Here is a 23,756-nt window from a genome sequence, read left to right as displayed (position 1 = left end):
CTCTACAAATATCTTGTATATCTGGTTTTACTCTTGTGCGCCAAAGTTTCATAGTATTCTATCTGAGCATTAGAGAAGCAGGGAATTTGTATCAGTATAAAATATGTAGGCCATATAAAAGTGTCATTCGCATGATTTAAAATGTCCAGCCTTCCTTAAAGTTCTACGGCAGCACCGCTCAAGTTAAACGAATATCATTCGTTGTTTTTTCTTTACGTTCTAGTGCCCCAAACAATAGAGTGACTTCATACAAGATTAGTTGACAACTTTAAGCTGAGAACATATGACAAATAAAATTTATGGCTCAGCACATTCTGAAGAAAATTTTACTTACTATAGTTCGGTCAGTTGTTTTGCGGTGACATTGCATGTCAGCTTGATGCAGGGTCGGTGAAATGTTGCACTTCCACCATCTGGCAGCTGGACACTTTTACTCACAATGCAGTGACCTGCAGAGATGTTCATTTGATCCCGTTTTTACGAACAACTCAATGTAAGCGCCGTGTTTCCGATATGATAACTCGCTGGGTTCGTTTTTGCTTTCTCTAATATTTTCTCTTTCGCGCAATACATACTTTCGTTTCTATTTATAGTGATATCTCCCGCGGAAGTTTATCGGTTATAAGGTTGGACTGCTAACTATGGGGTTGCTATCCCAGACTAGGCTGCCGTATTCCAATGGTGGAAGAATGCAAGAATGCTCATTTACCACGCATTTTGGGCACGTTCGGTAACCCCAAGGGGTCATACATCATCTGCAGTCCCCAGTATGGCATGCCTCAGAATGAGATCACAATTTCGGCACCGAAATTCTCCAAATTTATATTATTTATGACCGAATCTGCATATTTTCACTCTAACTAGCACTTCAGTTACCACGCCTATTGAACTTGGGCCACCGGTGACCCAAAAGCGCCGCACGAAATTTTTAAAATACCGGCACTCCTATGGACTACCTCTCCCATCTAGCGCATTTTTAAGCACTAAGTTTCATTTCCTGAGTAGTTAGTTTTCTTTTTTTCCCGAGGGGTGTCGATTTTTAACAGTGTGTCAAAGAGTGCTCTGATCGTCTGCCATGTTCGCTTCATTAATTCATGCACATGGCAGACGATCCGGTCGCCACAACCTCGCGCCAACGACGTCCTTCCGGTGATTCTGTCGCGTCTGCAAATGATTATTCTGCTGTTTCAAGCAGCAGTGACTCTCAGGATGATATCAGATCGTCGGATTGTTATTGCGATAGAAATTATATGGACACTCCAAGTGGAGTTCTGCCGTCGGCGTCGCCGTCGTCCTCGTCGTCTCTGTCGCCATCGTCGTCGCCGTGAGGTTCTATATAAAGTCCAAGGGCGATAAAATCGTCGCCGCGCGCCATGTGCTGCATGTGCGAGTGAAAGCGCGCGAGGGACGCACGTTTTCACGGGGAGCGAACGCACGGCGGAGAGCAAACGCGACTTCTTCCGTCGCGCGATAGGCCGTGGGGAGATGGGAGGGAGGGAGGGAGGGAGGGGAGGCAACGTATAGCTGCGGCACCAAATGCGTATCTTGCAAAATGGGGCAAGGGGTACTGGCGACTCAATCTCCCACGCGAATTGAGGCAAGCGCCAAGGCAGCGCGGGAGGGAGTGGGTGCGGCTTCTACTATGCCACCAACTGCGTACTTGTACATTGCGCGGCTACTGGCTGCCGCGTGCACCGTATCTTGAAAGCGATCTCCACACGGCTCTTACCTTTGTATGTGCTGTGCTTTCGCCGCTCACTTTCCGTTGAAGCGATAGACTGAACGAACCTTCGCTCACAGCTGCCGCCACGCTTGCTCACGCCAGCGTTCTTACAGTGGTTGTCTGCGATCATCGAGTGTTATCTATTCATGTTTGCTTGTGCGCATTGATACCATGCTTGTTAATTGAGTTAGTAAGCGAATGTGCCCAAGTTTATGCAGCCGATAAAACTACTATCCTTACTCCTTATAGCTCTCTACTAATTTGCTATCGCAATTGATGCTTCGCCTTTTGGGAGAAACTGTGACTTTTTTTGTTCCACCGCAGTAAAATTAGAACGGTAAATTTTTTGTTCCAACTATTAGTCATTACTTTTGTGGTCTTCGCCAAAACAAAACTTTGTATAAGCGGAACACTTATTTATGTCTCTTTGTGCTCCGTTCAGGCGGCGTTTACTGTACCAAAGTGTGGCGCATCCCCTACGGTGGGTATTTGCCAATTTTAAGGCTTATCATCATCACTGTCATGTACGACTTCCTTGTGCCACGACGCTGCTTTTCCGGGCATGACAACCAAGAATTGTAAAATTGCACACCGCCTTCTTGTCAATACTATTATCTTTACGATGTCACAAAATGTAATTTTTCCTCGTCCACTTCAGTACTGCTGGTTCTGGTCTCGGAACTGCTGTCAGAGTCTGTCTAAAGTCCAAAGCCTTGCTCTAATTATCCACCAGTACTGTAACGCGGTGGATGCGAAAAAGCTTTACAAAGACTTCATATTTATGTTGTCCCTGTCGCTGTAATATCGATAAATATACATGATATCATCATAACCTGGTGTACTTACAAGAGCTCGCAAAATGGCAGTTCCCTCCTATGGAAAAACGTTTGTTACAAATTACACACTAAGACTTAGCTAGTTAGAACATGGCCCTGGAAAATCAATATTTGCGTTTCGCCAAAATACTGCCGCCTTTGTAAGCTACCTGAAAATAATGAACACTTCTTTACCGTCTGTAAAGACACCATTTTATTCTTGGACGTTCTATATAGAAATTTACAGAAAGAATTTTATCTAAATTCTCACAGTATTTGATAGCTTGTTGTACCGTGTGATGACGTACCACTCGATTTGTTCTTTCTGATATGTCTGCATAGGCTATGTGAGACTCGTACCCGAGACCGAAATGCAGAAAGAATAGTTTCCTCAAGGGCGCGTTTCTCTCACATGATCATGCCTTTGAAGGACATTTACGAGCAAAATGAATGTCAGCCCTATTGGTATAAACTTAAGTTTATGTGTTTAACGTCTCCTTTGATGCTTATGCAAGAACGCCGGTGTGCTTGCGTTGTTGTGCGCGTTAAAGAACCCCAGGTGGTCAAAATTATTTCGTAGCCCTCCACTTCGGGTGCCTCATAATCAGAAATGGTTTTGGCACGTAAAACCCCAGAAAGAAGAAAATTTTGTTGGGATGGAAGGTGTTGCTTTGTAGAAACTTTTTTTTTGTATATACTACTTGTTGTCCTACCATTAATTATGACCATCTGGTGCTCTTATTATTGTAAATAGTTCTTGCACATGCACTATTTCATTCATTAAACCTCCTTGATATCAACATATTTCACGTAAGAAAAGAATGTATAGCGCGGTGGTTTGATGGTTAGCGCACTGGTATCCTAAATGGCCATCACTTCTCTGGCGTGGTTTGGAAGACCAATGGAGGCTGATATGGATAAGCTTTATTTTTCTTGAACTTGTGGAAATGGCAAAGATGAGTATGACGAGGTGATCTGACATCGAAAAAAGAAAAAGTTCCGCATCATCTTACACTCAAGTAATACGTGAACGCGAAAACCTGCCGCACACTAGGCAATGCGCCGTCTCGAATCATCGCGTCACTGCTTTCGCAGTGCGGCTTCTCGAGCTCGTATTCGACGCTTAACTGCGGCTTCGCACGTTCGTATAGTGGGGTGAGACTCGCGTCAACGACGTTTCGCTTCGACATACGTTGCATCCTCTCAGCAGGGGAAAGCAGCACTCGTGGACGAACTCCTTGCTTCCACCGCTTCGCACGTCGCACCTCGTTTCTCGCTTGGCGAGCATCCTCAACCGTAGCGTACTTCCGAGACCTAACGCGCAGTCTGCTAGGCCCTGGATGGGCGTCCTCGATCGCCGTCTCTCTCGCTTCGCAGCAGACAGTCGCGACAACCGCCACCGCCACGTGATGTCAGCGACGCAACATCTACTTTTCTTGTTTCTGTCTCCTTTTTTTTTGCTGAGTCATCATCAATTTGAAACCACAAGTTAGAGCCCTTTTTGCAAGTCATCATGCTTTTTGCAAGTCACCCTTCCTATGATTCACTAAACTCAAACCATGAATCAGCACTGTTTTTTGCTGAGTCACTCTAAATCTCACATTTATTTTTGCAAGTCACTCCTCCACTCCATAAACCCTTGGTTCACTGTTGATTCACCCTATCACTGCTTGGCTCACCTTCATTCACTCTATCATCTCGGTTTTACTTACATCACTTTGTTCGCTCTATTACTCAAAATTTCCAATTTTCATCTCTCTTTATTCATCCATCACCACTTGATTAAACTTCATTCACTCTTATTTCGCTCTAATCTACTCTTCATTACCTTAGCTCACTCTATCTCATCATTATCTTTCATTTGACTCCTATCACCCAACTAAACCCCTTTGTTTCACCATCAATTCACTCTTAATTCACCTCATTCACCTCTATGTATACCCATTATCACGTCAGTTCGCTCGCTTGATCTTTCTTCCACCCTTATACGCGGTTTTGTTCGCATTATCGCCTCTTATCCTACGCGGATCATTTGGTGTCGACCACGTGGTTTTGAAATGGCCTTGAAACGGAAGCCTCACCATGAGTCATTTAAGGCTTTCGTCTTAGTAACAAAGCTGAGGGCACATGTATCGCGGAAAACTCAGCCCTTTTGTTACTTAAAAAAAATTTCGCAGTTTCTTCCGAAAGGCGAATCATCAATTGCGATAGCAAATTGGTAGAGATCTATTCGGAGTAGGGATAGTAATTTTATCGGCTGCATAAACTTGGGCACATTCGCTTACTAATTGACTTTACAAGCGTGGTGTCAGCGCGCACAAGCAAACGTGTTAGATCACACTCGATGACCGCAGACAACCACTGTCAAAACGCTAGCAGCAAGCGCAGTTGCCGCAGCGAGCGAAGGTTCGTGCGGTCTATCGCTTCAACGGAAACTGAGCGGCCGAAAGCACAGCGCATACAAAGGTCAGAGCCCTGTGGAGATCGCGTTCAAGATACGGTGCGGACGACCGCCGTAGCCGGTCAAAGTACAAGCGCAGTTGTTGGCAGAGTAGAAGCTGCCCCCCCTCCCTATCTTCCGCGCTGCCTTTCCGCTTTCCTCCTTTCGCGTGCTAGACTGAGTTGTCAGTTCCCCTTGCGCCCGGTTGCTTGGTACGCATTTTGTGCCGCAGCACAGCCGTTCGTCCCCGTCGTAGTAGGTAGCCACGTCTAGTTTTATGAATTGCTCAATAGATGGCGTTGTGTGTCCGTATATGTATGTATACCCATATATACATATATATGTATACGTATAGTATAACCGGAAGCCGACTGCCGCTTCCGGTTGCACTTCCGGTTCTGCTTCCGTTTCCACTTCCGGTTCCGCTTCCGGTTCCGGAAGGCAGCTTCCGGCTTCCGGAGAACGCTTCCGGCGTTTTATGAAAAAAAAATTCCGAAAGTTGTGTCCGTAGCGCGGAATCGAACCAGGGACCCCTCGCTTCCGAACGCGCGGCGCTAACCACTACGCCACGAAGCGCACATAGACACACGCACCACGATGGCAATAAATACCCAACATTAACGAAAGGCCGCGTTTCTAGCGCGTTTCTAACGCGTTTGTGCTAGCGCGTTACGGCCCGTGTAAGAAGCTGGTGTAAGACGCTGTGGCCTCTCCGCCTTACCTTCAACGCGTTTCGAACGCGCTGCCCAAGGCGGTGGCAAGTCAAGTTCAAGTCGAGGAGCGTTTGTGAATACGGAGGGTATACTCTCTCGGCAGTCATTTGATGGCGTCGGCAAACGCGGTGCACGTTCCGGCATGTGTAAATGGCTGCGTAAGACGCTGTGGCCGCTCCCCCTTACTAGAGAGTACTGCACGTTTCTAACGCGTTTGTGCTAGCGTCCCCTTAAGCGGGAGATCCGATGATTCCCTCCGGAGCTTCGCCCACTCATCATCATTCACCCCGTGGATATGCTGTGATTTTTTTCTTTAAACTTCACAAGGACACACTGCCAGTAAAAAAAAAAACTTGCTGCGGCTTAGCTCAGGTAACCGTGGATATGCCAAGCGAAAGCTTGTTTTTTTTTTCGTCCAAAGCCTGCCTTTGTCTATGGTTGTGGTCCCGCTTCCAGCGTTTTGCGAGCCAAACGGCTCGTTCTTCCTCAGTCTCCGACGCCAGCTTCGCGCGTTTGGCATTCTGGACCCTCTCCAGTGAAGCAGATCGCCGCGCGATATCCGCGGGATGATCCCACGATGCTTGCCGAAGACGGCTCAAAGTCTCCCGCTCCCGTGCAACGCTCTCATCCTGCTCCCGCGTTCGATATAGCGTTCACGCTATAATCGGCACGTCGACGACGAGCCCTTTCCCAAGCGCGTTCGTGGTGGCGTTGCTCGAATGCGTTAGGACACATCGTCAGTTGCTCATGAATGGCTCACACCCCACTAAACGCGGCCTCCCCATTACGACGACAGAAGAGAAGTGCAATTCTACGCTGGAATTATTAGCGGGAGCGCCAAGGCTGCGGCGCTGCTGCGGTCAAATGAAGGTCAAATTGCTGGCGATGGTGAAACTCGGCTTGAGGTGTTTAGTGAAGCTTTCGCTTTAAAACTTGGCTCCAACGACGAGGCATGTCTTTTCCGTGGGGAGTTAATTGTCTTTTAAAGACGATAGTCTTTCTTGGGGAACTTAAACGCTGAAAATTTGGTCTGTCTGTCTGTCTGTCTGTCTGTTTGTCTGTCTGTCACCCGATTCAGCCACCCGGCCAAAGTTGGACCACTTGCTTACCGCCCACACTACTTAAACTGGTACGGCTGTTCATACTTGTGAACGTTATCGATCACAAAGTAAATATTACGCATATCTGAGGCGCAACATCACTAGGTAAGTATTAGGAGGTGTGTTCCTTTAATAGAAAATACATATATACGTAACTCTAAAGACCCTAGTTTCTTAAGCTGCGCTGAAAATGCCATGCTATGCGCGCCGACGAACGACGTTCCCCGACTGCGCGCCGACGAGCGCCCTCTGCCATGGAGGAAGGAAACCCTCTGCACAAGCTCATGTTTCCCGATGTATTGCCAGATGGCGTCCATGTCTCACGCAGCGCCTCCTCAGTTTTATCAATGCCAGCCAGATGCGACCGATTCAACATAAAGGAAGCGCTGTCTGAGGCAGGGCAAAACAGATATGGCCGCTTGATGAAATAATGCGGTAAAATGAAATCTGTTCAAAGAAACCTTCATGCCAGGACGGAAATGGTACGAGAACAGCATCACGGCTGGCCGCGGATCAGACAAGCACTCATGTAGTACGGCCGGCAGAAGACTATCGTCTTTCGACGACATTTGCAGCGAAGCACGCAGATACGCGGCAAATTTTTGTGTGGGAAACCAGAGACACGGCCGCTGGATAAAAAAAAAGTGTGGCCTGCCGCGTCGGGCGCGCTGCTATGGGAGCGAACGTGACGGCCGTAGTTGCATTGTCGGCCACTTGGCTGTGCCAAACGGTGCTAGCTGAGGGGAAGCAACACTTCGGCTTGCACGCGCGACGGCGTTCCAAGCGCGTTCCTGACGCATTTGCTATGTCGATGCCAGACAACAGACCCCGTCGTGTGGCGCCGCGGTGGATCACACCCTTTTTCATGCACGCGGCAGGCCGCACCTTTTTTTTTTTTTTTGTCCAGCGGCCCTGCCGGAGACAGCAGAGCATGTTTTCTTCTACTGTTGGAACGCCAGCTTCGATTGGGATGTCCTCCAAGGACACTGCAGAAGGACCTTCCAACAGATGAGCCTGACATAAGATTTCTCCCTGTTCAGGGAAATGGCCTCCCCTATGATGTATTTATGCTTCTCCGTCTTTATAGCTTATGGATGTCACGTATAGAATTCCAAAACGCTGATCTCCAAGGACGATCAGTTAATTTTGTTGAGAATGTCACGAAACTCAGAGGAGGAGGAGGAGGAGGAAAAAGAAGAAAGGAAAGGCAGGGAGGTCAACCAGACGCACGTCCGGTTTGCTGCCCTACACGGGGGAAGGGGATTAAAGGGATGAAAAGAAAGGAGAGAGAGGGAAGAAAGTACTCGCAGTATGAACATGTGCAGTTGTCCAACACTTCACAGTCGGTCACTGAGGCCAGTCGACTTCATGAATTTTTACAATGCCCGCGTCGCTTTGTGAGCCTGCGACATGTGCTGAAACACCAGGGCGCTGAAGAGGAAGTGCTTTAAGTATTGGATGCCCTTACACAGCTGAAAGTTCTTAAGTAAATGCAACTAGCCTCACGCAGGCTGGGGGATGTGTTGTTAAATATGGCAATAAAGAAAAAAAAGTGGGTATACAGCGCAGTGATTATGACGCTCGCCTTCGGACCGTGGGTATCCGGGTTCGAATCCTGCCTTACTAAAAAAGTTAATTTTGTTTTATTTATTTAGTTCTCTCGCGCTCTGTCTCTCTTTCCATCTTTGCACCTCCTCTGCTCCTGTGCTAGGCGCACTAACTAAATGAACAAGCATGGTGTCCCGCGCGCACAAGCAAATGCGAACACATCTTACTCGATGACAACAGAAACTCGCTGTCAAAACGCTGGAGTGAGGAAGCCTGGCGGCAGCAGCGAGCAAATCGGCCTTCGTCTTGCGTTTCGCTTCCACGCGAACTAATCCGCGAAAACACAGCGCATGGCGGGATGTGTCCCCGACGTAGATGACTTGCAATATACAGCGGCCCAGGTGGTCGCGCGCAGCCTCCGGGGTCGCCCGGAGTCGAACACCCCTACTCCCCTCACTGCCCTCCACCCGGAGCGTTGCGCGCGACAAGAGACGGTGCGCTTACTTCCCGCTTTCCTTCCTTGCGTGTGCGAGATAGAGCTGTGATCGCCGGCTCAACCTCGCACGCTTTCACTCGCACATATAGCTTATGGCGCGCGCCGACGACTTTATCGCCCTTGGACTTCAGACAGAACCTCATGGCGACGGCGACGCCGACAGAAAAAAATGCACCTGGAGTTTCGATATAATTAGTATCGCAATAAAATAAAGTGCCTGCGAAGACGTGCGTCATGAAGCTTGTATTATGGCATGTCAAATCAAATACTCACACTTCACGCCGAGGCAGGTGCTTGTCAGGCAAAGCGTGCCATATCGGAATTTACCGCGACTGGCCACGACATCTAGTTTAGAACTTCGTCGATGTTAAGGTGACGGAACGGTAATGTCATATATGATACAGGGGCTGTTTTTTTCTGGGTTCCTGGCCGGATGGGATTCGATATTACTTAGACTGAGGATTGCAATTTGAGGAGGATTACTCGAATGATTTCGATTTTCCACATTTATAAATGGGGGTGGCATAACATGTGACAGCGACACTTTTCCAACTGCGCCCGACGTTCCAATGATTATCATTAGTGATTTTTAATAATGATATAGTTGTCATATATAATACAACGACAATTTAAATCTGCCTCGCCTAGGCACTCTCCTGTAAAAGAACCACGCTCATTTTGGTTATAGTGCTTTTTATAAAACATCTATCTCTGGATAATAACAGCACTAAACGGTTGAGGGCTTAGGCAAATAAGGGCACGTTTGACACTGGTACTGACTCACAACTGAAATTTATTTCGAGGAAAATCACATTTTTAAACGCGGGGCGACAGGCCAACTAAGCGACTCTACATGTGCAGCAGGAGCCATCTTTGTGACGTGTCGAACTACACTTGGAGTAAACCAGTGCATCATAACCTAGAATAAACCTAGAATAACGCAGTGGTTTATTCCACATGGGGTTCGACACATGACGAGGATCGCTCCTGCTATGCATGTACAGTCGCTTATATGTTGCCCTGTAAGCCCGTGTTCATAAATGTGACTTTCCACGAAATAAATTTAAGTTGTGAGTCAGCGCCAGTGTCGTGTTCTTCTTTGCCTTAGTCCTTGTCCGTTTAGCGCTGTTACTTTACAAAACATGAATTACCGCCAACTCGCCCAAGATTCCCTTCTAGAAACATGTGTCTATTCTGAAAAACACCCTGTATCGAGTGCCGCGTGATACATTTGTCTGTTGTTAAGGGTACTCGTAACTGAGGTATCCGCATTTCGTTATTGCGCAGACTATGCGCGCTTTAGAACTCGTTTGCGGGAAACATTAAAATTTATCGGTTCTCTTCTTTCGCATAAGAGTATCCCAGCTTGTGAGAATGTCTCTGTACATAACGCACGCCGTCGAGAAATTGAACGCGAGCAATACTTACTTGTGTTAACAAACACAGGTTTTCTAAAGCAGCCGGGGTACTCTTCTTGAATAAGCGGAGCATGTTGTGTTTGGTGAGCAGAAACGAAGGCAAGAAATAACGCAATTGCAAAGTAAATCATGCCTCCTTCTGTAAGTCAGTCTCTGTTATACTGAGCTGCTAGATGTGGATGTGGACTGAAAAAAAAATGAAATAAACTTGTATTCATCGGGCAACAATTATTGAAGTTAGGAAGTGTCGAAACTCTGTAGAAGTTGTCACAAAATTTTAACTTGATCGTTCTGCTTGCGGAAGCTACTAACTATTGACGAAACGTCTTTTGATGTACTTCTGATCTCTCAACGCTGTTTCGCTTATGCTCTCAAGCGCACACCGAACAAGTGCGCAAACACTGATTTAAGATAGTTCTTTGTGGATTGCAGCGTTTGATGGCCCACAAATGGGCGGTTAGAATGAAGGCTTCAGCTCTGACCAGGGCTTTCTTATCGAAAAACAACGGAAAGATAAACTGGATTTGCGCCTGTCGTCTGCTACAGTTCGGGCCGCGTCCGGGCGCCTTCTGCAACATTTCCGTTTATTCACTGTTGTTCCCTATACGCTGCTACACTTGCCACACTCCTCTCAAATTTATTTTCACGATATCTTCATTCGTGAAAATTTATTGAAAGAGCTTATTTTCTAGACAACAATACATTTCTAAAAATTAACGTTACAGTACCGGCTAGCGAAGATCAGTCCAAAGCGGTGTAGGTTTTTTTATGCGCAGTTATACACTCTGCAGCGGTAGCTCACGTGGATAATAAAAGCATAAACGCGAGAACATAGGATAGAACAATCTAGTTAAGCGACCATATATACTTTGCCGTGGTGCAACAATCATGTAACAAACGCTGGCTATATATGACTTGTGCAACATTTACCTTGATTTTAACCCGCTAAATCTTGTTTGCTCATGACGAGCTGTTCATTGGCAAAATGTCGAATTGTTCGCATTTATTCAGAGAAACGTTCGGCAGTAGCACAATTACTAAACAACACCTCAGTGTAGTTCTGACAGTACCATTTGCTTTTTGAACTGCTTCTCAAAATTAAACTGTTCTTAACCAGTTAATTTTAAGCAGCAGTAGTTTTTAGTAAAGCTAATTGAGTAATTGAGTAAAGCTGTTTTCCGTCCACTAAAAGGCGTGGACCAATATTTATTCTTTTTTCAATGCTACACGCTCTACTCAGTTCAAAAATTTAGTGCTGCTTGTTGCTCGGGGAACCGTTCGGACCGATAAGCTTGGCGAAACTGACACCGCTGCTGGGCGCTACTTTTTGGCCGAAATATGCTTTTCAGACCATATGACTGCAGCCAGCAAGAAGCCATGGCTTCTTTCTTTAGTGGTATGGGACACATAGAAAATCAAGGTCAAAAATCAAGTGAATTCATATGAGGCATGCATATACCGTGTATTCTTCATGAGGCGGCTATCCGAGGGGCTCTTTTATGGGATGGCACATCGAATACTTCTCATCGTCATGCATACGGTAGTTGCGTGACAATGTTGCATGACGAAGCTGCCTGAATGAGGCAGCTTTGGCTGAGTCTTCCACTCAGCCGAAGTTACGCTCTGGTGACTCGAGTATGTTATAGGTATTCCAGTTGGCGCTGCAAAGGACTCCTTCATGGTTTCAATTCGAAGTTGTAGGGAACGGAAGAGAGAGAGAGAGAGAGAGAGAGAAAAGTCATAAGGGAAAGGCAGGGAGATTAACCAGGCTGGGCCCGGTAGGCTACCCTGCACTGGGGAAGGGGCAGAAGGGATTGAAAGAGGAGAAGGAAGACAGAAGCTCACACCTTGCACATTTACACAGTCAAGCGATTAACGCTGAGTTTCGTCACAGGTGGTCATACAGGTTTGTGCACTTCAAAAAACGCAGCATCGCCGTTTTAGCCCTGTACATAGCAGACGCACGAGGCCACGGGCCAAAGATCTCCGTAAAAGGCCTGTCGTCTAAGTGCCCCGAAACAGTCCGAATGGTAATCCTCTCTTCTTCGTATCTGGGGCAGCCACATAAGAGATGTCTGGTGGTTTCCTCAACACCACGTGTGCTGCAGTTGGCTCTGTCCGCCGTTTCATTTAGGAATCAATAGGAGTTTGTAATAGAAACTCCTATTCGCAGGCGGCACAGTAAGGTCTCTTCTTGTCGTTTAAAATTGGGTAAAAGTTGTAATTGCATCTGTGGGTCCATGGCATATAGGCGCTGGTAGGCAAGCTCTGGTGTATTCCATTTTCTTAGAGTTATAGTATGGGCAAGACTACTGCTGAGGTGCCGCGATGCATCCGTTCTTAACAATGATATTGAGATTCTTTCATATTTGTCATGTGCCTCACCGGCAGGTTTGTCGGCATATTCATTACCAGTGATGTTGCAGGGCCCAGGTAGCCACTGAAGTACAATGTCGTGGCCTCTGACCACCGCTTGATGGTAGCATAATCGTATCTCTGCTACCAATTTTTCATGTGGGCTGTGACGCAGAGCTAATAAAAGTGACTACAGGGCTGCCTTTGAATCAAAGAATATAGCCCAATTATTTGGCGATTGTTCGTGCAGATAAAGCACTGCGCTACGGAGTGCACAAAAAGACCCTGTCGATGTTGTGACGTGGCTGATCTTGAACATCTTACAGAATGATGCCGACGGAATAACTACCGCACCAGTAGAGCTGGTCAGAGTCGAAGAGCCATCTGTATAACTGTGAATACGATCAGAGTAGGAATCATGCAGCAGATGTAGAGCAGCTTGATTCAGGGCACAAGTAGGTAAGTCGCATTTCTTTGTAACTCCTGGAATGGAGAGCCGCACTTGTTGCTGCCGGGGACACCACAAAGGACAAGGTGATCTTGCTGCAGGCGTGAAGTCTGATGGAAGAGAAGATCGATAGGAGGTTACAACGCCTGAAAAAGTTGCATCTGGTCTACTTTCCGAGAGAGAAGCAAGGCGTTGAAACTGTAGTCGGGAAATGTGTCGAAGATGATTTCGAAGGGTGTCTGTGGCGACATACTTTCTGATGGGATGTTCCCTGGCGATGGCGATTGTTGCGGCTGCTGAAGCGCATCGCGGTAGGCCAAAAAAAGTTCTAAGTGCTTGAGCTAGCATGCTCTCAAGCACTCTGAGGTTTGTCCTCCAGGCGCTTCACAACACCGGAGTGCTGTAACGCAAGAAACCCATGAAGCGCGCTTTGTATAGTTGCAGCATAGAACGCACCGACGGTCCCCATGCTTTTCCGGTGATGGCTTTGAAGAGGTGACTGATCGAGAGGAGTCTTTTCCTTAGGTAGGATAAATGGGGGCTCCAAAAGAGGTCGCGGTCGACAGTGATACAAAAAAAGCCGATGTTTTTTTGTTTTTTTTTTTACAAAATAGGCTGGCCATTAATAAACACAGGGTATTCAGCCATCGATTTCCGCGAGAAGGCAACCAATGCGAATTCTTCCGTTGAAACGCCGAGACCTTGCCTCTGAAGATCAGTAGACGTCATCGTTGCAGCCTTTTGTAACCTTGCGCAAACTTGCGGACGAGTTACGCCGGAAGCCCAGATATTATCTGCGCAACTTGATAGACTGACAGGCTGTGGCAAGGATTCCGCCAGCCCAATCAGAGCCAGGTTGAACAAAACTGGGCTTAAAACGCCACCTTGTGGAACCCCACGGCTGGTATAGGGGTCGATAGTTTGACCATGCTCGGTGACTACAAAGAAGCTCCTTTGGGTCAGGTAGCTCTAAATCCACCGAAAAGTGCGGCCTCCGCTTTCAGCAGCCACGAGCGCATTAAGAATTGCTTCATGAGAGACATTATCATAAGCACCCCTCACGTCTAAAGATAGCGCTACAGAGAGGCTTTTGGGTGATTTCGGTTGTTGAACCGACGACATAAGATCAATGACGTTGTCGCCAGACGAACTACCACGTCGAAAATCTGTCATCGCGTCTGCATAAACATTGTAATGTTCAAAAAACCACTCGAGGCGCGTGAGGATCATCTTTTCCATCAACTTGCCAACGCAGCTGGCGAGAGCAATAGGCCGATAGCGTTTCAGTTCAAGGGCAGACTTTCCTTGCTTTAAGATTGGTACAAGACGGCTACGCTTCTACTCAGAGGGAACAACACCGTCACTCTATGAGACTTTGGGCAACAGCGCAAACAGACGACCACAAGATGGGAGACACGTACACACAAGCGCTGACTAACAACTGGTTTTATTGGCAAAGATAGCGCACCTTATATATGCCAGACATTGAGATGATGCAGCAGGATCTCTCGTGCTTGATGGTCTAGGTGGTGTAGAGCAGCATACGTTATGTTGTCAGGTCCGGATGAAGAGGAACGCCTGCAAATGGCTAAAGCAGCCTCCATTTCTTCCATGGAGAAAGGTTCATCCATTGCCGAAACTTGCATGAGGGGAACTTCGTACAATTCAAGATCCTTTTGTAGCACTCCTTCACTTGCAATTTCCGCACAAAGGTATTCTCCAACATCCACTTCTCGACAGCCTTGGTGGAGAGCCAGTGACTTAAAGGGGTGGCGTTGCTGAGGAGAAGAGCTAAGGCCCTGGAGAGTTCGCCATACGCGAGAGAGTGCTTTGCGGGGGTCCAACGAGTTACAGAATGACTGCCATCGTTCGTTGTCTAATTTGTCCATGCGACGACGTATTTTCTTCTGCTTGCGCCTGGCCTCTCTAAGGTCTAGAATAGACTTTGTGCGTCTGTATCTCTTCTCGGCACGTCGAAGTACTGCACGAAGCCTTTCTAATTCAATGTTGAAGTCTGTGCGAGCAGGTGACCATGAGAAAGAGCGCATTGCAGCATGCATCGCGTCCGCAATCAGAAGATCTATGCTACGTGCAACGACACTCTGGCATTTGGCGTTTACCGAGGCTTGAAATGCGGGCCAATCAATTGTTCGAGAGACCATAGGGGAAGCCATATTTCTTAGATCTTTGATGGCAACGTAAGAAGGAATATGGTCCCCTTCCGCGCGTTTCCGAGTCAGTAAACCAGTGGACACTCGAAGTAAGGCATCGCGACACCAAAGTCGGGTCTAGGCAGCTGCTAAACGACGACCCTTTCAAGAATGTTGGGCTGCTGTCGTTCAAAAGGCAGAGGTCATGGTTCGAAGCAAAATATACCAGAGTCTGACATCTTAAATTGGTGCTTGTACTTCCCCAAAGGGGGTGATGAGCATTAAAATATCTTGTGATAATCCATGGACTAGAGGTGGACGTCAAAACATTTCCAAGCCTTTTGTAGTCTAAACGGCTTGATGAGGAAATGTAGCCTGCGACGAGTGTAAAGGAAAGCCTCTTCTTCTTTATGCTATGGCACACATACTGGTTGTCATCATGAGGTGGCACGGCCTGCGCTACGTGGGTGAGCTCTTTGCGAATAAAAACGAGGACCTTGCTGATTTTGTCACCCGTGGCGGAGGTAAAAGCTTCGTATCCTGATATTCTTAGGATATTTCACACGTTTTCTTCACGGATGACCAGCACCGGGAGCCGATTTATATATACAAATTGGCGAAAATCAGAAATACGTGATATCAGGCTTCTCGTATACCACTGAAGAATTGAGGCATTCTTGACGTCTTCTTGAAAAGGTATCCTCTGCAGAAGTGGGCGAGCCATGTTTCTAATACAAGCGTTCAAGCCCAGGAGCGAGAGAATCCAGTACTTGTAAAGGGCATCGGGCAGTTGAAGTTTGTGCATTTCCCAAACACGTGCGAATCGCAGCTATTAATGACTTCAGCAAAATAACCACCTGCACATCCTGTTCAGGCAATTTGTAGGAAGCAAGGGGTACATTCTATGAAGGAGACGTACGACACTCAAGCTCAGCAGGTGGGCGTGCATTTGGCAGTGCAGGCCAGGCAACGTCATAAGCACTTCTCTGGGCTTCTTTGACATTCAATACGTTGCGTCTGGCCTCGCGCAAGGACTGCTGTTTCACAATTCAAGGTGATGGCGCTGCTGGACTAGATTGGCGCTGCGGGCGGGTTTTCGCGTTCTTTGGGGAACGTCTGCGGTGGTGGCGAGAGCGTTGTTTTTTCACAGAATCGGCTGCTTCCCGGTGCGTAGAGCCTTCCTTCCCTTACCATCTCCTTAAGTATACTCGTCATAACGTCATAATGATTGTCGGTTGCTTCCACTGCGGGAGCTGTCTACCATATTGTCCATAAAGACAACTTCAGGCCACTATGAAACATTGCATGGCATGTAATGGCTTGGCTCTTGATCTTAACCACGACCATTTTCTTTCAGGTGACTGTTATACATACATGTGGCCATGTAGAATGCCTTTTCTGGTTGGCTGTCTCGAAAAAAGTGAAAGTAGTAGCAAATTTTTTTCGTAAAACATGCGCGCCGAACTCTCGCTTTTACGCATTACAGCAGCACCCACATTTCAGTAGAACAACTCAACAGAGCAATAAGAAGCTTGATGAAAGCTTCGCAAGCAGTATCCGATTCTAACATACTGATTTATATATAAAGTTGACACAAAATACCAATATTGCTGTTCCGTGTAAAACGAAATGTCTGTCATAACTTAGTAGTAAAGGAATGTTAAGTTTGGAGCCAATCACCGTGCAAGTAACATTTTCCTTACTGAATTTGCAGCCATTGTTTTTGCGAAATATTTGTGAATAGACATGGCACACCTCTGGGTTGCAAAAGCAGTAACCCCTGCAACTCTATGTAGCTTCAATATCCAAGCACTAAATTTTCGTAATTCACGCAGTTTCGAAAAAGAGACTGCACTTTGGCATGACAGCAGAAAGCAGCCAAAACATCCTTGAGGAAGTACGGCTGGCGCACCTCATACACCGAGCATGCACGAAATGAACGAGCATGCTGTACACCTGAGCAAGCCGGAACGAGTGGCGTCCTGGTCGTGACGTCACTCGGGAGAGGGCGCCACTCCAACTTGTCGACGCTAATAGGGTGCCTGCGGCAGCGCCATGTGCAGCACTGGGCCACCGGGAAAACGGCGCGCGTCAAGCTACAATTATTTTACGCACAGGATTTGTGCGTGTCTGAAAATCCGCAAGCACCTAGAGCAGAGCCAGCTTCCATGAAGCCCGTGCAGTGTGTGCCTTTAGAGTGTTTTTGGAGACACCCAAGCAGGAGCAATACCACACTCCAGCAGACCCTTCATTACACTTCATTACGTCAGAAGAAAACGTATGGCTGTTTTTTCTGAAGTAAATGAATCATTAAGTATGATGAATTGAGTAAATTTATTTTAGCCGACCGACAGAAGAGATTCGCGTGTACAATTCCTTTATTATTGCGATAGCGATTATATAAAATTGCAGGCTCATCTCTGCCATCGTCGTTGCCGTCGGAGTCGGCGTCGCCGTGATGTTAAGTATAAATTCCAAGGGCGATAACGACGTCGCCGCGCGCCGTATGGTGTATGTGCGAGTGAAAGCATGCGAGGGTAAGCCGACTATGGTGGCTGAATCTCGTGCGTGCAAGGGAGGAAAGCGGGGAGGAAGCACATCATCTTCCGTCACGCGCAAAGCACTGGGAGGAGGGTAGCGAGGGGAGTTGGTGCTCTACTCCGGCGGCGGCTGCGTATAGCGCTGCGATTGAACCCGCGCGGGCTCGATTTTGAAAGCGATCTATTATGGGGACATAGTAAGCCGAGTGCTGATAGTTTCGTGTGCGCTGTGTTCTCACGGCTTAGTTCGCATTGAATCAATAGGCAGCACATAAGTCAATTCGCTCGCTGCTTCTGCCACGTTTTCTCACTCACGATGACCGCGCACAGCGAGTGTGCGTGGTCACCGAGTGAGATGTGTTCACGTTTAGTTGCGTGACACCATGGTTGTTCATTTAGTAAGCGAATGTTTACAAGTTCATACGACCGATAAAGCTACTATCCTTACTTCGTATGGCTGTTTACCAAGTTTCTATCGCAATCCATGGTTCTCCTTTCGGGCGAAACTGCAACATTTTTATGTTCAGATGCCATGACGTAGATATTAAGGATGCTGACGCCAGCCGCACACGACGAGCGTTTTCGTGTGTACGCGCCACTTGTGGTGGCCTTGCTAAGAGCGCTTGGGAAGGAGGCAGCCGCCTACCGTATAATTCTGCGTCGCTGCTTGTGCGTCTCTGTATTATTCATGTTTTAGAGCGAAATAAGCAACACTCGTCACACGTGCATAATGGCTGAAGCTTGAAGACGTGGTGCAGCACAATTGGTGTGTGGTGGAGTGCTCAAATACCAACAAAATGTCGCCGACGACACGGTGCTGCTCATACCCCGCGAGGCCTCATTTGCGGGAGCAATGACAGCAATGAATCGCCGCCGTTTGATGGGAAAATGATTCTTCTCACTCTATCTTTCTGCAACCTTGGTGTTTGTCGCAATAGATCATGTTTGCACGGGTAAGCGATGAAGTTGATCACGACGTATGGATGCCTTTGTTCGGTTTGTACGTCATGCAACGTAAGGGTTAAAGACATTTCGCTTAAATTATCAATGCCGCTGGTCGCCTTCTACCGTTTGCCGCTTTTTTACCATGTCGCTCCAGTTAGGGTGCACGACTGCGGAAGTGTACCGCATTGCGTGATGCTGCGGCTTGCAATCGCTCATTTTGTTGGTTTGGTGTAGCACGTTAAATTGGCCCACCAGCTGTCACACAGTTCATGTTTTACAACTATTTTATGCGTGGCTACACGAATGTTAAATTGTTGCGAGTTGCTTCCTGGAGAACTGATAGCACGAGGTTCTCGCTGTCTTTACCAAACACCTTTATTGGCGTCGCCATATTACTTCCGAAGAATGGTTAGCGTCTCCATTTGACTTTTTGGGTCAATAGGGGCTCTTCGCTTGCATTGAAAATTATGTTCAATGGTTACTGCAACTATGTTTTTCTTCTACATATCGCGTTGGTTTCCTCTTTATCAGCGGTATAAACAACGCCGCGTTCATCCGTGGTATGGTTAGTTGAGAGTACGCTATTCCCGTTGTCATTGGCCATGGTTCTTGACCTTTGTTCGCTGATTTCCCCATCCATGCTACAATGTTTGTTACGTCGGCAAAAACGCTACAGTACAGTTGCCCGGTTGTGGTGGCTAATGTTTCAGAAGTTCGCTGCGGCATGAAATGACATGGCAGGAACTGCCTGGCCTTAATGTCTGCCTGTGTTCACGCCTAAGGACACGAAGAATAAAATAACGTTGCATTCAAGTGTTTGCGGTGCGGGTAGCTGCAGAAGCTCATTTCGTGTTTAAGAGTGATCAATTGCCAGCTGTGAACGCACATAAAGGTGACATGAGCTTTTTTTTCCTGATCATGGATGGAGATTCAGTAACCAGAATCTTATACACGAAGTGTTTGCAGGCTACCATACCACCCTTCCCTACACTGCGCGCCGATTGAGCAAGTTTTCAATTGCGCTGTTGATGTTTTCATGAAAAATGGGGGAAAATGACCAGCGAAAGTTTAGACGAGCAATTGTTAATCAAAGCAACAAAAAATTGTATGAGAAGCTGCAGAGGATACTGAAAGAACAAGGCCAGCTCGTTCAATTTACTGTGTCCGACCAATGTTAATAAACGTTTATGGTGAAGTTACTTAGCAGCAATCGGTTACTTTTGAGCAATTGGGCAGTTGTTTTGGTAGGGCACTAATTGGTCACGGTAATCAATTGCATTTTGTTAATTATGTAATTGTATTTTAATATATTTGTTTAACTTGCACAAGTTTAGCAATTACGCACTATAAAAGAACGTATTGTGTCAGCAATAGTATGGGCGCTGCGTATAGACAATGTAATATTGTAATACAAGAGTTTTTTTTTTTTTTTGTTTACGTCGAATGCTCTTGCTCGAAGTCATAAATGAAAACAACTACTTACACGTGAGCAAAGCCAAACACGTTGGCAAAGACCCTCTACTTCCAATGATTTCTCTACGCGCAATTTCTCATTTTGCACCACTGTTGGCAGAAGCAGGTAATAACGGCAATAAGAAGGGTTTAGGCGATACCGAGAAAACGAAAAAAAAACATGTTATAGTTCTTGCGCACAGTCTCCACATAAATAGTGAATACGGTAGCGGTATGATGACCATGGTTTCAGGCGTAAGCACCATTTCAGAAAAGTGCATCAAGCACTGTAAAGTATTTAAAGAATGACATCGTTTAGAATAAGAATAGCAGCACTTGTCTGATGCCTGCCCAGCACTCTTTTGAGGCATTTCTGCTATACTGGCAATAACCTCTGCCCCTTCGTTAACGTGTGAATGCTATCTTCGTATTTTACAGTTGTTAGCCTGTGCCTTCGGTGACCATATTTTAGTTAGCTGATTCAAAGCAACATAAAAAGAAGCAAACCCTTAAAGTAATGGCTGTCTAGCTTAATACAAGCCTACTACTAGTTGGTTTTGCAAATGGCAGCGCTGTGCTAAAATAATAAATGGCTTAGAGTTGAAACACTATTGTTTTGATCCCATCTTGCATCATATATAACGACAAAGTAGCACATATCAATCGCCTTGTTTGCATCCAGTAAACTTATTTTGTACATGTGTTACCATGTAGCTTTGTATATTTATTTATTATCTTGACCAACGTTCGAAAGTAGCAATCGATTATAGCCGGACGTGAAAGACGCAACACCTTTTTACGCTTCCTGGCAGTATTTCACATGTATCTACAGGCGACAGCTAGAGCTTTTCAAACTTCGTTTTGCTGATTTCGTTTTCGCTTTGTTATCGCTTCTGCTAAATTTAAATGGCTCTGGTTAGACTTAACTATTTGTCATTATTGCCGCTTTATCTTGGCGCGTAGCCATTTAAGCTCTCGATCGATATTGCTGATATAATAGAGATTTTCCGTCACTGCATTTGCGTTCATTCCAATGTTTGTCCCCACATTTTGGCCCAAGTCCGAGTTCACGATGGAAGGTGGCGTTTAATGCCGCTATTGCGCTTCTCCCTACAATCTCACGTCACGCAGGTTTACTCCAGCTATAGTATAATACATTTTTTCCGGCACACACATATCCACTTACGTGGGCATATTTTAACTGTAAAAAGATCGGTATATAATCGTATACGAACACCTCCAATGAATGCGCTCAATTTGTACCCGCACCTATAGCCACAACGCTATTTTGAACAGCTTCTAGATTGAAAATAGATGTTGCCGTGGCTAAAATGTAACTTGAATACCTCCAATGGCATAAGCTTCCTTGGTGAACGACAAGAAGGCCCCTGATGGTTCCCAGTATGCGCTGCTTGGAGCTACTTTTTATAATTCCTGCTGTGAAAATATGTACTAAAATAATGGAAATAGGTTCTTAATAATCAACCAAAATTCTTACGCACTCCATCTGCAATGAACCGCAGGTTCCTTATTCAAAGGTGCTTTATTTCCACCTTTTGCTGTTGGCTCTTGAAGTATCAAAATTTAAGTTCATTTAATTCATTAGCTTGTGGAAACAATCACTCTATTGTGATACAACCGCGTTGTTTTGTCGTTTTTCTTTATGTTGGATTCTATGCAAGCCTCAGAACTAAGCCACAGCGATGTGTGTCATCTGATTGGCTAACGGCGGTATTGCAATGAACAAATTCAGTGCGAATGGTTGGATTATTTTCAAGGAAGCTGATAATGCACTTGGCACAAGTACACCATCATGATACCATCGAGATCATTAGTACTTCGTCCACCAGCACTTAGTCCCTGAATCGGCTGTTATCTGCCGTTAGCACATGATGTATACCATCGAGTTCTATGCTATACATGCGACCATCGTGACACTATAAAATATGCACTGTAAAAATGGAGGCCTTTTTGCACATATTAGCTATGGAAAATTTGGCCTTTCTCCTTAACGCACACTTGGGCACAAAAAAGCTAAGTTTTCTGTTTTTGAGAATAATGTGCCGTCGTGTCTTCCTACTCACTACAACGAGATATTTTATTATGCAGGCGTCACGTGATTACTGAAATAATTAGAATAGGAAAGGGAACGCATGAGATCTATTGAGCCGAATATTACGCGGCGCTACACACTGCCATCACGTTTTCTTTTTTTCCAGCTCTGCAGCTTTCCAAAAGGTTGTCGTTAAGCTCATGTATGCTCTCATACTCCGTTTGCCGACAAGTTGCTGTCCACGCAAGGTAAGCTATTCACGTTCCTCAGAATATTTCTCGAGCATATTGCGAATTGCCACAGTCGTTTTTCGAATTTGTAAGGTTCGGAGAACATGCCATGGAAGTAGACATTAGCAAGGTGTACAAACCACTTTGAGCATTGACGCTTTCGACAGTGGTGAACTTAAATACTGTATAATACGGCTGCTTTATAACGCATTCAATACCTTAGAAAATTAAGCGATTACATGCTCGGGACAGTACCATGGGTTTTAGGAGGAGAGCAGTTATGATGTCACTCACCAATTTTTCCCCTTAAACTTAACCGCTGTCCCTGTAGTCCACTACCGTCGCCCGTGTCCGCAGCAGGAATCGTAAAAGAATTTGCAAGAATTTCGTAAACAAATCGCTGTTTGATTTGAACCACGGACCGACAGATCGACATGCAATTGTTCTTCTCGGTCACTGCGCCGATATTATAGGAAAGAAGAATACTGCGCCTACAGCAGAATTGCTGGACACTTGAACGCCGATAAAGAGATTTTCTGGCACTGTGCTCAGCAGCGCCTTAATAAATGAGCACCGAAGGGAAATAATACCGGTAAGAACAGAGAGATTGCACTTGGGAAAGGGAGAAATAGACTCAAGTCGCGCGTTGGCGAAGGCTAGGTGGTAAGTGTCAGTTTAAACTGCGTCACGAAATGAAGCGCTGGCCTTCAACTGACGTTTATTGAGTGCTGCGTACGGAATATAAATGCACAAGGAGGAGAACATACAAACTGAACAGAATCTCGATAACCGCATAGCGTGCGGTTTCACCGAGTGTCACAAAACATTTGCGGGCGTGAACACTCATCTAAATATCCCACCTCCTCACCCAAAAGAATAATTCAAGGAGCGCTTGCGCACAGCGCACCTTTCTTCGTTTTTCTTTTTGCTCTCTTGTATTCTTCTTGTTTTTTCGTGTTCTCTGGGCAATGGCTGTATCAATCAGATCTGAAAAGCATCCGCGTACTTTGCAGTTCAGAGCCAGGGTGCTGCTCGTTGCAGTCTTAAAGAATTCGCGGGTCCCCGCAGCCAGTCGCAAATTCCACTCATTGCTATCTCCGCGCAGATTATCTCCTCAAAGGGCAATGTTCCTTCCGGGAACACACGCCGAAGTCTATATAAATCTTAAAGTTCGATTATCACTTTGTCATCAGAAGGCCGGCTGTAGGCAATAGACTTCTGAAAGGCGTGAAGTCGTGAAGAGTATACGTAAGCATGAAATGGCTACCGCCAAAGCTGATTGGTGCCGCGATACAGCCCTGAAAGCTCAGTGAGCCAAAATGAACCTGTT

General features: G+C 46.2%; 1 long non-coding RNA gene across 1 annotated transcript; it reads right to left on the bottom strand.

The window, feature by feature from the left end:
- Positions 1-340: 340 nt before the first annotated feature.
- On the bottom strand, positions 341-23,105 carry LOC125945265 (uncharacterized). Its single transcript, XR_007466762.1, has 3 exons — positions 22,721-23,105; positions 10,264-10,419; positions 341-449 (listed from the first exon to the last, which is right to left on the bottom strand). It is a non-coding gene; the product is annotated as an uncharacterized LOC125945265 (long non-coding RNA).
- Between the last annotated feature and the right edge of the window lie 651 nt (positions 23,106-23,756).

The sequence above is a fragment of the Dermacentor silvarum genome, chromosome 5, assembly GCF_013339745.2.
Source record: "Dermacentor silvarum isolate Dsil-2018 chromosome 5, BIME_Dsil_1.4, whole genome shotgun sequence".
In the NCBI taxonomy this organism is placed as follows: Eukaryota; Metazoa; Arthropoda; class Arachnida; order Ixodida; family Ixodidae; genus Dermacentor; species Dermacentor silvarum.
The sequence above is the reverse complement of the archived record's forward strand: the minus strand, read 5'-3'. Positions and strand labels throughout refer to the sequence as shown.